This window comes from Pan troglodytes, chromosome 3 (assembly GCF_028858775.2).
Source record: "Pan troglodytes isolate AG18354 chromosome 3, NHGRI_mPanTro3-v2.0_pri, whole genome shotgun sequence".
NCBI classification, from domain to species: Eukaryota; Metazoa; Chordata; class Mammalia; order Primates; family Hominidae; genus Pan; species Pan troglodytes.
The window spans coordinates 49,811,583-49,825,384 of NC_072401.2; the positions used below are offsets into that span (position 1 = coordinate 49,811,583).

At 37.6% G+C, this 13,802-nt stretch overlaps 1 protein-coding gene and 1 pseudogene across 4 annotated transcripts in view; both read right to left on the reverse strand.

Moving 5' to 3' along the window:
* CFAP299 (cilia and flagella associated protein 299) overlaps positions 1-13,802 on the reverse strand; it is a 692,782-nt gene that overhangs the window by 628,953 nt on the left and 50,027 nt on the right. The gene's annotated exons all lie outside the window — the stretch shown is intronic.
* On the reverse strand, positions 7,093-8,839 carry LOC100611781 (small ribosomal subunit protein mS25-like; annotated as a pseudogene).

The following is a 13,802-nucleotide window of genomic DNA, read 5'->3' on the forward strand; positions in this document are numbered from 1 at the left end:
TCTGTCTATTTAAGAAGCTTTAACCATACTCTCCAAGCAAAAGAAAGCCAAAAGAAGTGTTTGCAAAGACGTGATCATCAGAACTATAGTTTTAAAGATTATTCTGACAGCAGTAAATGACTGGAGGGGAGGTAGGAAGACATCTTAGGTCAGGAGACAGAAGAAAAGGGGAGGTTGAAATTAGGAGTAGCTGCAGGGGAGATGTACTTAAGAAAGCTTTGGGGAAAGAATTTTATAGCCAGAGACTGATTTCAAGTTTATTGCACACTTTTTACCCTGAAGCAAAAGTCAGAAGATTTTCATTTTAGATCAAACTTTTACCTGCTCAAAATAAGAAATACAATGACATGGTTGGTTTTTAATGAAACCTTCCTGGTACATAATAAACTCAAATAATGAGGCACTGACTTGACGGTAAAAAAGAAATTCAGATAAAACCTTAGGAGAAAATAAAAGGAGACATCGTTAAAACCCCAGAGATGAGGTGGAAATAGGCTGCCTCTCTGAGAAATATATTTAGCTCTTCTAAATTACGTGATAATCTCTATAGAATTCCTAAGAGCTTGATCTATTTTAAACCAACATCTTCTTTCTAGCTTCTGAGTACAATATCAAAGCTCGTCAGGTACTCAAGATTTCTGCAGCCATGGTAATAATACAACTCCAGTCACAACTAAGCAGATATAGAAAGGGAAAAAAATCACTAGACTTTCTAAGAGAAGCATTAAAGGAAGTGGTGCCAATTCCATTAAGAGCTAATTCAACTCATGCTCAGCTCTACTTCTCTAGGATATCAAATATTCTTTGGCTACAGATTCATTAATCACAATAAAAATGTTTTGATCCATCTTTCCTACTCAATCTCACTTATTGAAACAAAAGTAAAACTTATTTACCTCAGTAATCAGTAATGTAAATTACAGTAATGTAAATTACCTCAGTAAGGTAAAGTCACCAAAGAGTCAGGAACTGTGCCAGGCTTTGAGAGTGCAACCAAAAAATAACACCTGATTCTTTAAATCTTCAAGGATATTATCATTTAGGGAAGACAGAAGGAGGACCTGAACTGGTAGTTGGCTGAATGAAGGAAAGGAAGAAGATGAACTAAGCAAATTGGAGATATAAATGTGTAAATAAGTGAGAAAAATAAAAATTTACAGGAGCAATGATAACATATATATATGTATACAGTGTACTGCTGGGGTATCCAATCTTTTGGCTTCCCTGGGCCACATTGGAAGAAGAATTATCTTGGGCCACACATAAAATACACTAACACTAACAATGGCTGATGAGCTAAAGAAAAATCGCAAAAAAAGAAATCTTATATTGTTTTAAGAAAGCTTATGAATGTATATTGGACTGCATTTAAAGCCGTCCTGGGCTGCACATGGCACACGGGCTGCGGGTTTGACAAGCTTGGTGTACAGAGTGGAAAATATATGAGAAAAAAGTTGATTCTATACCATAGAATGCAAGAATGATGTGTTTTAAGAAATCAATAGGAAATAATTTTTTATTCTGGAAAACAATGAGTTAGGACTGGATGGGCTCTGAGGGCACATCTAGCTTCAAAATTCTGTGATAATATTCTAACTTAAACTTTCAATAACTGTTCAGATTTAGCCTACAGGAAATCACTCAGAAGAGAGGAAAACAGTGGAATTTTGTCATATCGTGCAGTTTTCTGGAACAAAGCACAGGATTTTACTAAACTAATTCATGACCACAAGTCTCAACATACTTGGCAATACCAACATACTGTCTTAGTGGTTTGTTTTCTTTTTTTAAGTCTATTTTACATCTTTTTTCCTATTCAAAATTGTCATCTTCCTTCTCTCTTACTCCTCATTCCCTTCAGCATCACTCCACCCCCCACCCCTACCTACCCACACAATACAACCCTATCTACACTTGTTCTTAGGTATTAATCTTGTCCTTTGTTATGATGAATAGAATATTCCTATCATATGCAACCTATGTCCTCCAATTCTCTGGATATCACCCTCTCTCACCTTCTCAAGGATTTCATCCTGCTGTTAGTCACATTCTCCCTAGCTTTATCCATTTCTCCCACTCTGGGTCACCCCAACAGCATACAAGCACATTCTAGAATCTCATGTCTTTAAAACAAGTGAGCTCCTTTGACCCCATGTTTTGTTTCAATTATTGTCATTTTTATTTTCACCTTATTAAAAAAACTTATTGAAAGAGTAATCTATATTTATCATCACCCCTTCCTCATTTCCCTGTTCTCTTCTAAGCTTTCTCCAACCAAAATTTTCGGCCACCACTTGACTAAGACTGTTTTTTTCTAGGTCGCCAATTACTTTCTTGTTTTCAAATCATAGGGATGTGGCTCTACTTGTAATGTACTTGACCTTTCAGTGGCATTAAGCACAGCTTGCTGGTCATTCATAAAATACCTTCTTCTCTTAGCTTCCATAATACCACACTCATACTGCACTCATACTACCTGTTCTTATTAGTGTAACTTTTTAATTCCACCACCTTGGCTAAACTTCTACATGTTTGAATGTTCCAGAGCTTAATCCTGGGCCCACACCTCTTCTAATTTATAACCTCTCCCCCTTTGCCTCACACTGCACATCTAATCCACCAGCTAGTTTAGCTTTCTCAACATATATATATATAGTATTGAAGTTATATATATATATATATAAAACTTCTCTCTATATATATATGTATATATAAAATCCATTCACTGCTTTCCATTTTTACTAATTTCATCTCAATGCACCCAGCCACTATTTTTTTGCCTGGACAACTATAATAGCCTCCTAAATGGCTTCTTTACTTTCCCTTTTGCTGCCTTCCTTAATCCAGACTCCACACAGTAGCCAGAGAATTTCATTTAAAAATGCATATCAGATCATGTCACTCTCCCGTTTAAATCCTCATTAACTTCCACTGCAGTTAGAATAAAATCCAAAATCATTCCCTTGGCTTATGAAGCCCTACATTTCTTCTCACCCTGGCTATTTTTCTGGTCTTATCTGTTACTTCACGCTACCTCAATCCCACTCTACCTGATGGCCATGCTGTTTTCTTTCTCTTCCCAGAATCTATTATGCTTGGTCATGTTTTCTTGGCCTAGAATGCCATCTCTCCTTCCCTGCCCCAGTGTTTGAATAGCTGGCTCCTTTTAGTCCTTCTGATATCAGGATGTCAAAGATACCTTAGGGCATATACTAAACTCCCAGGCCAAAGTAACCAAGTCAATCCTCATTACATCTTTATATGATCCACTGCATCATACTAGTCACATACTGGTCAAGTTCATTTGTTGGAATGCAGACTCTATGTAGTAAAGATAACGTCTGCCTAGTGATCACTACTATATGCTAGGAATCAATAACAGCACCTGGAACCTACCAAGTTCCACTTAGTAAAGATTTAATGATGAAAAAAATGCAAGTTTTATAATACAAATATATAAAATTATGAAAACAATTTTATAACAATCATTTGATAGTCTTTAAAAGACTACCCAAAGTTTAAAATATAATTTTGTAATTATATATACACTTATAAACAACGAAGTTTTATAAAATTAATCATTTGATATTTTTAAAAAGGCTACCCAAAGGAATTTAAAATCAGAGAATGTTGTTGAAACTGAACACCAGCTGTATCTACATTTATTTCTAATAGACTTCTCAGAGTCCACTGATACCCATAAGAAAGCACTTAGTGCCTCAAGGAAACTATAGAAAGTAGTCAGAAGAAACCACAGGCCAGCTATAGTCTGAGAGTGTTTTCTACTGCGATTGGCCATTCTGGCCTAAAAATCTTGATGAGTGGCTCATTATCATTATTTCTGCTCCCAACCACTCTCCCAGCATCACACCACTGTAGTGACTATGCCCCATCTCCTCAGAATGCAACACGTTGGCGTAAAGAACATAAAGTCTCAAGTAATCTGTGAATTCATAGCTGAAATATACTGAATATGTATATACTTCCCAGCTCTTACCTATTACACTAGCATTTATTCCCACCTGTCTTCTTCATTTTCTTTTTCCAAACTTTTCAAGGATTTGACATGAACAGACCACAGGTTGCTGTATTATAGGATACAGACATACACACACACGCAATACACACACACACACCACAATCCCATAGAGATGCAAAAATAAATGCAAGGATACAGTTCAAAGCCATCATTCAGACATGCAAGAACACAACACATACACCTTACAGATGGAAGATATGGACAACTAGATTATGCAATTAATTACCTTCCAGGATCTAATATCGACAGTTTCAGAAAGAACTGCTTTACATGCGGCTAATCGAAATAAACAGGAAATGGAAATACTAGTCATCAAATAGGAAGATAATTTTTGAATAAGACTATCTTATATATCTGGCTTGGATAAATTTCAGCCTGTGGATAGGAGCTTCTGGACAGTTATTACACCAATCTGTATCTGCACTCAGTTCAGCTAGTAGGGCTGCAGCTGACTTTATCTTCCTGTAAAGACTCAATTTCAGGTATAGGGCCCTAGAACATAGTATGAGAAGATACTCTTTCCTTCATCTATAGATACCTAGAAAATAGGACTATTTTCTACATTTTGGCTGTTAAGAATGGCTTTATTTTAAAAGTCTTCCTCCAGAATATATGCCTGGATGGCCAGCAAGTCACATAATAAGTGAAATTAAATTTTCCAAAAACATGGTATGATTTCTAAGAAACAATGTGGCAGTGGAATTAAAATGGCTAATTTGGAACCAAGGATGTTACTTATTGAGATAGAAAAGGTCCTTCATATATTAACTTAGAAGGACATTAACTGTTGTCATTGTAGAAAATACATTTATGTACCACCAGCAGTTTAATTTTCAAATGCAAAAATGGATAAGATGGGTATAATTTTTAGGAAAGTTCAGACACAACTAAGGGTAATTCTAGCCAAATAATCTGAACAGTAAATATACTGATATCTCAGAATGTATTAATAAAAATGAAAAGTTGTTATAAATAGATACTATTATCACTTGCCAAAATGATGTGGTTGACACACAAATACATTGATTTCAATAACCAAGAGTAGATAATTCCAGCTACCTACTGTGTTTCAACAAAAGGACTTTAAAAGTAAACTTATTTAATAGACACAACACAAATATGTACTGTGTGACCATATTAAAGGGTGCCCAGTTGTTGCCTTTTTTGCCAGGATTTCATTAATGTTTTTATTTTTCTGATTATTTGTTTGTTTGTTTTGAGATGGAGTCTCGCTCTGTCACCTAGGCTACAGTGCAGTGCCATGATCTTGGCTCACTGCAACCTCCGCCTTCCAGGTTCAAGTGATTCTCCTGCCTCAGCCTACTGAGTAGCTGAGACTACAGGCACGTGCCACCATGCCCAACTAATTTTTGTATTTTTAGTAGAGACAGGGTTTTGCCATGTTGGCCAGGCTGGTCTCAAACTCCTGACCTCAGGTGATCCATCCCCCTCGGCCTCCCAAATTGCTGGGATTACAGGCATGAGCCACCACTCCCAGCCTCTGATTCTTTTTTTATCTCGCCCTCCTAAAATCTCCCCTGTTCCACATCCACTCAGAACATCTACTATCATGTAAATATTCCAATATATAACTGCCAGCACTTTTGTTAAAAAAGATTGTTGATTATTCTCAGAATTTCAAATTTCTTTGTAAATGGTTTTCTCTCAGAGTTACTCAGTGTTAGTATCCCTGATTTCCATGATAGAACATCGAGACAGAGGAGACGGTGGCAGCAACACCACTGCCATGGCTGCCAGTGAGTCTGTGACAATATTAGGACCAAAGCTTTAAAATGTGACTCTAGACGCATGCCTATCAATAACTAAATGCATTAATAGTGATAGATTAGGTCTCCACTTTTGATATCGTGTGTAATGCACCATGCTTAATTTTCCCCTTTTCTTTTACTATGTAGTTTTACGAGCCAATTAGTGGACTTTGAGGATCTTTGTAAAAGACTGACAATAAAAATTGATTGCAGAATGCTTTTAGAGGCTTTGATAATAACTGCCCTGAAGAGCAAAACAGTTACACTCCCACGTTCTTTCATAATGTTTCCCAGTGGAATACATAGTCCAGGAAAAGTATACATGTAGCATAAAACCGATTCCTGAGTTTTTAATGTAGTTCAAGAATATCGTTTCTTCACGTGGACACAGGGAGGGGAACATCACATACCGGGGCCTATCGGGGGGTTGGGGGCAAGGGGAGTGAGAGCATTAGGACAAATGCCTAATGCATGTGGGGCTTAAAACCTAGATGACGGGTTGATAGGAGCAGCAAACCACCATGGCACATGCATACCTATGTAACAAACCTGCACGTTCTGCACATATATCCCAGAACTTAAAGTAAAATTTAAAAAAAGGAATATTGTTTCTTACACAAGTTAAAGAACCAGTAATCACCTTGAAGCATTATTACAATGGAAGCTATCAAAAACAATGTGACTATTGGCAATCATTCTAATTAACCTAAAACTTGTGTATCTAATTATTGATACACAGATGGAAATCTAACTGTTAATTTAAAACAGACTAAAAAATAAGTAATTAGAAATAAAAGTAAAACTCCCACTGATTTCTTGAAGATTGACCTGCATAATTATTCAAGAGTGAAGAATAACTTTATGTTTATAAAATATTTGCATACTATATATGTTTATATAATTTATTGACCATTATAATATACATGATTACATAACTAATTTGTTTCTTCATATGTTAATCAATTCTAATTAGTAGCTTTTTAGGGCTAATGTACTTTTTATGTAGGTCTTTGGATACTAACAGAAATAAAACTTTACTAAATCCTTTGATTTGATGAAGAAAAAAGTAAGACAATCTTTTTGAAAAGCTAATATTCAACAAATACCCAGTGTGCGTCTAGTTTTTAGAAAATCAAGGTTCAGTTCTAATTCTTCCATTTATTTGTTTGTCTTACTTTCTGTACTGAAGAACAGTGATAATACATTACAGCTTTCTACAAGTCATAGTTAAACAGTAAAGTTAACTGTGAGAAATGAACTGCATAAAACAAAGACCAGGTTTTCTGCTTTTTTTTCTAAGTAATGTTGGTCTCTTCAACCCATGAGGTCTGCACCCAAGACAGCAGAGAACTGCCAGCTTCCAATCACTGTTCAGGAGTCTGGTCCAGAACCAATTGACCTGATCTATATGCTTCATCCCAACCAGCTTCTGACATTTGTGTTACTGGTGAAATTTGTCATTCTTCCATTTACAGTCTAACATTGCTATTCTGCCCCATATTCTACCCTACTTTCTTAGCTATGTTGTTGACTGTTGCTTCTGGCTTGAGGATGTATTCTTCTTCTGTTTATATTGCTTTATCTTTCTCTGAGTAATGCATTTAGCTCAACTTCCTGTGGGTGGCACTCCTGCCTGAGTCTCCCCAGACAGAGAACAAGATCCAGTCACGGCTTCTCTTCTGTCTGCCAAAGGTGCCCTGCAGGATCAACTTCACCCACAGGTGAAGGCTGTAATGTGGTGTGATTTGAAGGGCATCAGGCCTGCCAGCCAAAACTTCCCTGGCAGTCTACCTGAAATTCCAGCCAAAGATCATTAGTGTTGCTTCTTAAAATAACTTTGTTATTTTGAATCTGAATACTTTCAGCCCCTATTCCTACCTTTTCCTCCTGAAATGATTGTTTATTTGTACATGATTACTGAAAACTCAAAGTTTCTTAAGATTTCAATAATAGTGATAGCAGAACAGACAGCGCTTGGTAAGCAGGATTTTTGTGTTTCTTGTAATCTGTTTATATCCCCTTGACTCTACTTAAGTATTTAAGAGAAAAAAAAAGTATTTTAAGAAGTTGGCCTTCTCACTAAGGGCAAGGGATTGTACAAGCACAGGGGGATGGTAATAGAAGTGATGGCAACTGTAACCAAAATGAGAAAAATCCAAACACATACAGGAAAGTATCAAGACTGAGTCCCACCAGATGATTCTGCTGCCTAAAACCTGGGATGTTGTGAATTGTTGTGGTTGTTGTTGTTGCTGTTGTTGCTGTTTTGTTGCAGTGATTGGGAAGCCTTTTATTTACCCAAGGAGCAAGGATATTCATTTAGCAGCTCGGCTGCACATGTTCCTCTCCCCAAGCCCTTTTACACAGGTGTGTAAATGGGAACCTTTTATTGCAAAAGGATTTCCAGAGTTTTCAAGGACAGAACTGAGGGCTTACTGGGGCCAGGGTAACCCCATACCAGTCTCCCTATTGGTCAGTCACAATTGCCCCAGCCCACAATGACCTTGGGTGCTAGTCCTGGGTACTGACTTTCACAGTGGCTCTGCACTTCCCCATTTCCTTGGGTATCAGGCCCAGGCAGGGCACCTGTCCTTCCACTTTGCAGGTACAATCCTTCAGGCAGTACTTTCCAGGGCCAAAGTGGGCTGGGTGAGACAGCTGCTTTTTCTCTTTCTCCTCTTTCTTGGGGGTTTCCTCATTCTTCCCCAACATTTTTCGATGGACTCAATGACCTCCTTATTATTCTTGGTCTCCACTTCCAACAGGACTTGCTCCCCAGAATCTAAGTATTGATGGGTGTGGAGACAGGAAGGATGATGGCATCCTGTCCTTAAACATCATGATCTGCACTCATGGGATTTTGTATTGGATCTAAGATATGTTGAAAACGCAAATTTCCTGGTGCCCTCACCCAGCTCCCCATGTGTTTTGTAATTCACTGTCATGACCTTCGCCAAGTCTTCGAACACCACCTCTCCCTGGCTCAGGTACTGCAGGGTGTGGCGATGGGGAAGCGGCCCTTCATGGGCATGGGGGCAGTGGCGGTGGTGGGCGGGGGGACATGTGGCCACAGGCCCAACAGAGGAGAGAAGCCAAAGAGCACCCATCATGGCCTGGAGCGGACCTCACACCGCATCTCCCCAGAATTTTTGTTTCATTGTGGAGGTTGTTTTCTTTATAAATGCCCTGTGAGCAAGGGTGGGTTTTAACAAAATTCAGTCCTTTGCTGTCTAAAAGAAAAAAAATGAATTAATAAATGGATCATCAAAGATACATTTGATTAATTAAGCTAATTACAACAGCACAGCACTTCTTAGAACAAATGGAGACCTATCCATATTTGGGGTTAGGGAGAAATGAGAAGAATAGAAGGATGGCCGGGTGTGGTGGCTCACGCTTGTAATGCAGCACTTTGGGAGGCTGAGGTTGGAGGACTGGTTGAGCCCAGGAGTTCAAGACCAGCCTGGGCAACATAGTGAGACCACCTCCACCATCTCCATTCTAAAGAAAATTTTTTAAATTAGCCAGGAGTCACTATTCACAATAGCAAAGACTTGGAACCAACCCAAATGTCCAACAATGATAGACTGGATTAAGAAAATGAGGCACATATACACCATGGAATACTATGCAGCCATAAAAAGGACAATTTCATGTCCTTTACAGGGACATGGATGAAGCTGGAAACCATCATTCTGAGCAAACTATCGCAAGGACAGAAAACCAAACGCCGCATGTTCTCACTCATAGGTGGGAATTGAACAATGAGAACACCTGGACACAGGGTGGGGAACATCACACATCGGGGCCTGAAGTGGGGTGGGGGGAGGGGGGAGGGATAGCATTAGGAGATATACCTAATGTAAATGCCAAGTAAATGGGTGCAGCACACCAACATGGCACATGTATACATATGTAACAAACCTGCACGTTGTGCACATGTACCCTAGAACTTAAAGTATAATAAAAAAATACAAATAGAAAATTAGCCAGTAGTAGTGGCACATGCTGTAGTCTCAGCTACTTGGGAGGCTGAGGTGGGAGGATCACTTGAGCCTGGACAGTTGAGGCTGTAGTGAACGGTGATTATGCCACTGCACTCTAGCCTGAGTGACAGAGTGAGACCTGTCTCAAAAAAAAAAAAAAAAAAGTGGTGGGGCAGGGGGGCAGGACTACTTCTCTCCATCTCCCACTGTGAGGAAGCATATTGACCCTGAGCAGGGCTGAAGCATCCATAACTAGGGCCAAAGGACAGTTTCTAAAATGGCTTAGTTTGGTCTCCAAAACTAAGAACTTTAGCCAACAACTACTGGGCTACAACCACATTATTTTCTATGTGCATTTGGTCATTTTTTTCTTGAAAGAGAGAAGAAAAATAGAAGAGCTAATGGAATAAAATCTAATAGTCTTTCAAGAATAGGAAAGTATCTTATATCCCTTATAGTCAGATTGTAAGAAATTTCCAGCCATTTTAGAATTGTGACACTCTATCATAAGCTGCTCAGTTTCACAACTCAACTGGTGACCTTGCTATAAGGCTGTATATACAAACACAATTTTCATTTAAAATGACTTTCAATTTAGTTTAGCACATTTACCAGTATTTATTAGCGCCACTTAAGGATACAGGGGACATCTCAGTGAGTAAGGATTGTACTACGGAATTTGCAAATATGAGTAAAAATTCTGATGGGGGGCGCGGGGAAGGTACCCTAACAGTCAAATGTGTTAACCTCTGCTCTCTGAATTGTCGCAGAATAATCAATCAGGTTTACAGCTTAAATTTCATGTTTTATTTTACAGATGAGAAAACTGAGATTCAATAAGGCTAGACATATAGACAGTACCCTGCACATGGTATGTGTTTTAAAATATCAGTTGAGTGAAGGGAATTTAATCTAAGGCCAGAGAGTGTGGCAGAGCCAGTGATGGAAACCAGAAGGAGTCCTGATTTCTGGTAAGTTGTTTTTTCAGTACTCATTCTCACATTTTCTCTAGCCATATTCAGCAACACTGTAAGTAAGACATAATCTGAGTCATGTGGGTCCACAGTACAATACATGAAGAGAGGAGGGAAAACAAAAATAAAGGCAATAAAGAATGTACTGCCAATCACAAAAATATGACTCTGTGCACTTCTGGTTAAGGGATCTGTAGTGCCAGTTCTTTTAAGAAGCATAACAGAATGTCCTTGCCTGATGCTCCATGGGCACAAGATCCTTGCAAACAGAAAGTCGTTTTTACCTTCTGCCAAATGGGGTCAGAAGAAGTGTTTTAGCCACTTTAGTCCAAATGCACACACACACACACACACACACACACACACAAAGATATTCAAGTATATCCAAGTGTACCTAAAACCCCTCTCCTCTAAGTAATTATTAAGCAAAAATCTAGTCTACTGTAACTGTCCAGGTATCTCAACAAATAGCCTGCACTGCTTTTATTTTACAGCATCACGTATTTTATGTAAATACAGTACTTAATTGAGACAAATGACTGGATTCAGTGAATCTTTTATTAACAGTCCCTTGTTTTTTAAAAAAAATAATAATAATGAAACTACAGATCTGCTGAAAGCATGGAGTCATTTCCTACCAAACCTATGTTCCAAATTTAATTTCATCTGCTTGATACTTTGACATTTTAGGTCTGGAAAAGCACAGGGTGAAAGATGGCAAAGAACAGGGAAATTTTAGTTTAGAAGTGCAACAGCTCACTTAGAGCAGAGCTTTAGGAAAGCAGAATCCAAAACCACTGTGACTAATACACTTTTCAAATTTATTAAGTAGAAAGATGCACAGGCAAAAAGAGAGACAAGAGGCAAACAGAATCGACTCTTACAGCAGCAATTCAGGATTCTGGTGCAGTGCCCTAAGATCATTTTCATAGCTGGGTAAGAATGATAGGTTGTAAATGTATAACTCATAGGCAAAATAATACTTTCTGAAAATAGTATTTTCTGCTGAGATGTCAACAACAACAAAAATGGATATAGGGGTTACACCAACTGTGTCTCAGGATAGGGTGCACCTGTTTTAAAAGGAAAAATGTCTAAAGAATTTGTTCTCCTATTTCATATCTCTTGACCTTTTCAACCATTAACTTCACAATGCTAATAAGTCACAAACCAAGTTTAAATGAATCTATATTTTGGAAGTGCACTGGACATTTGCTCATCCATACCAAATAAAGTCCTTTTCAAAAAAAAAAAACCAGCCTAAAATTTAAGGTTATTTTGGACACATACAACTGAAAAACCCATGTGGAGAGGGCTGAATACTTAATACCAAAATTGTATAACTGTTGCCTCAGAAGTAATACTGTTTTTGGCAAAAGCTTCACTGAAATATAACTCACAATACCACACAATTCGCAAATTTACAGTCTATAATTCAATAGTTTTTAGTACATTCACAGAGTTGTCCACCCAATTAACATAATCAGTTTTAGAACATTTTAGCATCCCCCAAAGAAACCCTGTACTCCAGTTTTCACCTCCCAAAACACCCAAACTCCCACCCCCAGCCCCAGGCAACCACAAATCTACATTCCATCTCTACAGATTTTCCTATCTTGAACATTTTATATAAATAGAATCATGTAACATGTGTTTTTTTGGACTGAATTGTTTCTCTTAATATAATATTTTATCCAACTTGTAGCAAGTATCAGTACTTCATACCTATTACTGGTTGAAAATGTCCCATTATATAGATATACCACATTTTGTTTATCCATTCATCAGCTGATAATCATTTGGGTTGATTCCATCTCTTGGCTATTATGAGTAATGCTGCTATAATATCAATGTACACATTTTTGCGTGGACATATGTTTTCATTTTTCTTGGGTATATACCTAGGAGTGTAACTGATGGGTCAAATGATAGCTCCATGTATACATTTTTGAGGAACCACCACACTGCTTTCCAAACTAGTTGCACTATTTTATATTCCTACCAGCAGTTTAGAAGGGTTCCAACATTTTCACATCTTGTTAACACTTGTTATTCTCCGACTTTTGATTATAACCAACCAAGTGAATGTGAAGCGGCACCTCATCGTGGTTTTGATTTGCATTTTCCTGATGACTAAAAATATTAAACATCTCTTCATGTGCCTTTTGGCCATTTGTGTATCTTTGTTGAAAAAATGTCCCTTCATATTCTTTAACCATTTTTCAACTGGGTTGTCTTTTTATTATTGAATTGTACAAGTTATTTCCATATTCTTGATATGATCTCCCTATCAGATATGTTTTGCAAATAATTTCTGTCATTCTGAGGGTTGTCTTTTCACTTTTTTGATAATAACATTTGAAGCACAAAAGGTTTTAATTTTGATAATCCAATTAATGTATCTTTTTTCTTTTGATGTTCATACTTTTGTAATGCATCTAGAAAACCATTGCTAAATCCAAGGTCTTGAAAATTTATCCTTATGTTTTCTTCCAAGAGTTTTATAGTTTTAGCATTCATATTTAATTATTTGATGCACTTCAAGTTGATTTTCATATGGGGTATGAGGTAGTAGTCCAACTTTATTCTTTTTCCTGTGACTATCCAGTTGTCTCAGCACAATTTATTGAACAAACTCTTCTTTCCTCATTGAATGGTCTTAGCACCCTCAGTGAAAATCAATTGACCACAGATATATGGGTTTATTTCTGGACTCTCTATGCTATTCTATGGATCTACATGCATATTCTTACGCCAATATTGTCTTGATTACTATTGCTTCATAGTGAATTTTGAAATTGGAAAGTGCAACTCCTCCCACTTTCTTCTTTTTTAAAATTACTTTGGCTATTCTAGGTCCTTTGAGTTTCCATATGCATTGTAGGATCCACAAAGAAGCCAGCTGGGATTACGATAGGGATTGCGTTGAATCTATAAATCAATTTGGGGAATAGTGCCATCTTAACAATATTAAGTCTTCCAATCCATGAATACAGGATATATTTCTATGTACTTAGATTTTCAATTGCTTTCA